Here is a 2,862-nt window from a genome sequence, read left to right as displayed (position 1 = left end):
TGAGCGGGGGCTGAATTCGTCTGATCCACGATTTAGTCATGTAAATAGTTTTCTCCTTGCTTTGTTTCTTCTCGTTTTTTTACCTATGTTGTAAATAAATAGTTAACCTCCTTTCCTTGAGTAATGTGAATGTTTGCGAGTAGAACCACCGGGTCATCAAGAAACCCCGATTTCATCATCAAGTAGTTTCCTCTCATCGCCACCGGAAGGGGAAACTCAACTGGCGCAGTCGACACAGGATCTCAACTTAGGGAGAAAATAGCAACCCCCCCCCGAGGAACATGCATTCGGAGCACAATACCGAGAGGAGGAATAGAAGAGCCGAGGCGCTTACAAAACGGTTCGGAAAAATGAAGCCCGAACAGGTCGCGGCTAGTGGGAAGTCAGGCGCGGCGGTTGCCTCAACGGGCTAGGCGTTGTTGTGATCGGAGGCCCGACAGCGGGAACAGACGAGCCCGGCAGGCGCCATCGAACTATGCTTGACCCAAAGGTGCTGCCGTCCTGAGAAGAAGATTAGGAACGGCTCCTGGCGACGGTGAGCTGTGACGAAAGGCCTCTCATCCCTTCGTCCGGAGTATGGAATGCGGCATTGTTCCCGAACTGCGCCCTCACGTAGACCGGCAGAAAGACGCGAATAAGGCGCCGAACCCGCCTCGCTCGCTTGCACGTGCGGCCAGACAAAGCGGGGGCGGACACGGCTGATTTATCTTACCCTCTGGAATTACCGGGGCCGTCAGGACGCCTCTTTCCCACGGAGAGCATCACCACCTGCTAAGCCAGCGACCTTGTGCACATGATCAACCCGTCGGAAAACACATTCCAGGACGCCTCTTTCCCACGGAGGGGGTCACCGCCTGCTAAGCCAACGACCTTATGAACCTGCTCAACCGGTCGGAAACAATTCCAGGACCTCAAGGCGCCAGGATTCCTTATCGCCTGTGCACGTGTTTGTGGGGGCGGAGCGGTCACGGGGTTAGGGAAGAGACTATGAAGAGTGTGTCTGCCCATTGGACGCTTGATCAGCCACCGGTTTCCCTAGCTAGGTGCCTAGGGAATATCCACTGTATTTAAGCCGCGATTTGGCTGGTTTCAAAGCACTCCATCTCTGACTTTTGGGTCTCCCTGGTTCTGTTGTAAATATGCAGCACTTCATCTCTGACTTTTGGTCTCCCTGCTTCTCTTGTAAATATGTAAATAAACCTTCAAGTTTACCAACCCTCCTGAAGGCTTCCCTCCGTCGTCTGCAGAGTTCATCGTCATGCGGTGAAGACCTCGGTCCCGATACCCAAGCACATCAGCGTCCCCGCGTCGGCATCCACTATTAATTCGCAGCCGCAACATAGAGACGAAGAGGTTGCCATAGCGCTCGCTTGCGTCGGAACTAAATTCGTAGTCAGCGATAGTAAAACTGCCATCAGGAATTTCGTGCAAGGCAGGATCTTGCCGGAAGCGGTGAGGATCCAGGCCGGCAGAGAGCTGACCCGCAAAGTCAGCTTAATATGGACCCCAGCGCACGCGTCCGTTACCGGCAACGAAGCGGTATACGAGTTAGCCGAGCTCTCTACTTCCGGGTAACCGTGTAACCGCCGGACTATCGGAACCTGGACGAGCGCGAGCGAACCTATTCCGAAATCGTTGAGAACTATAGTCTCCACCGCTGCGCTGACTCGTGACGTCACGTGCCTCGTTATGCAGCCTCATTGCGCATGCCCAAAACGTTCGCCAGGTCGCCGAGTCTCCTCCGCGTCTGATTGCACAGCTGAACATATGAGCATGTAAGCCTGCGCATGTGCGCTTGCTGGTCAGATGCGCCACAGACGAAGAAGCGGACGGCGGGCGCGCGTACAGTACACGGAATCTTCGGAGACTGCGAGAGGCCGCGTCGGACGACCCGGAATTCATTGCTTGGCGTGAGGATGCCCGACAGGGTATGCAAATGAAACACGAAACGCTAAGCGTGGGTCAAAGACGTCGAAAGTGCGGGAAGAGCGTCTCGCTATGTGGCGGCGTCAAGACGCGGAGCGACAGAAACGCCGAGCCGTTGCCAAACTACGATAAGAACGTCCGACGGAGCAGGAAGAACCATACGCGAAGAAGACGCGCCGGATGAGTGACTACACCCTTCTGCTGACGGCCAGTGCTTCGGCAACGATGACGTTCGAGTCATTTCGCCACGTATATCCTGGCCTAGCTGAGCTAAGCCACTGCCGATTATGTTATTCATTGCGTGCGTGGATTTTTACGCAGCTCCCGAATATTTCCGACGCGCGGCGCGCATAACTAATACGACGCCGACGGCTTTTCGACAGAACGAGCTGTATACGCTGTCGCGTAAAATTAGCTGCGGTTTAACTACTGCTGAACCTGGTTACAAAGTGTGGTGTATCGGGTAAGTAGACACGGCTTGGTGTCTGTAACGTTGAGTACGTTCCGCACACTGGATAGGCAGCGAGCCCATCGTAGCACGGCAGGTGGCAGTTAACTTAATGGTTCATCGCGACAGGTTGCTCACCCAATGAACGCTGCGGCCTATTGGGCACTACAGCTGCAGTGCCGCGTGTCTGCCACGACGTTGTCAGCGCTAATGCGTGCAGCCCACATGTCTTTCTCACCACCGCCACGTGCGTATCTACCTCAAAGCGCGATTGAGGTGTCAACTGACCAAGGAAGCCAGTTACACGCCCTTCATTTCCTCAAAATCGGAGTCTAGAACGTCGTCAACACCAACGAACACAACGATTGCCGACAGCTTTCGCTTTGTATAAACTGAATTAGCTGAGCGAATCCACAGCCTAATAATTGTTTTTTTTGGGAAAGGAAATGGCACAGTATCTGTCTCACATATCGGCGACACCTGAACCG

This window comes from Amblyomma americanum, chromosome 1, assembly GCF_052857255.1.
Source record: "Amblyomma americanum isolate KBUSLIRL-KWMA chromosome 1, ASM5285725v1, whole genome shotgun sequence".
Classification (NCBI taxonomy): domain Eukaryota; kingdom Metazoa; phylum Arthropoda; class Arachnida; order Ixodida; family Ixodidae; genus Amblyomma; species Amblyomma americanum.
Note: the sequence above shows the minus strand (reverse complement) of the source record.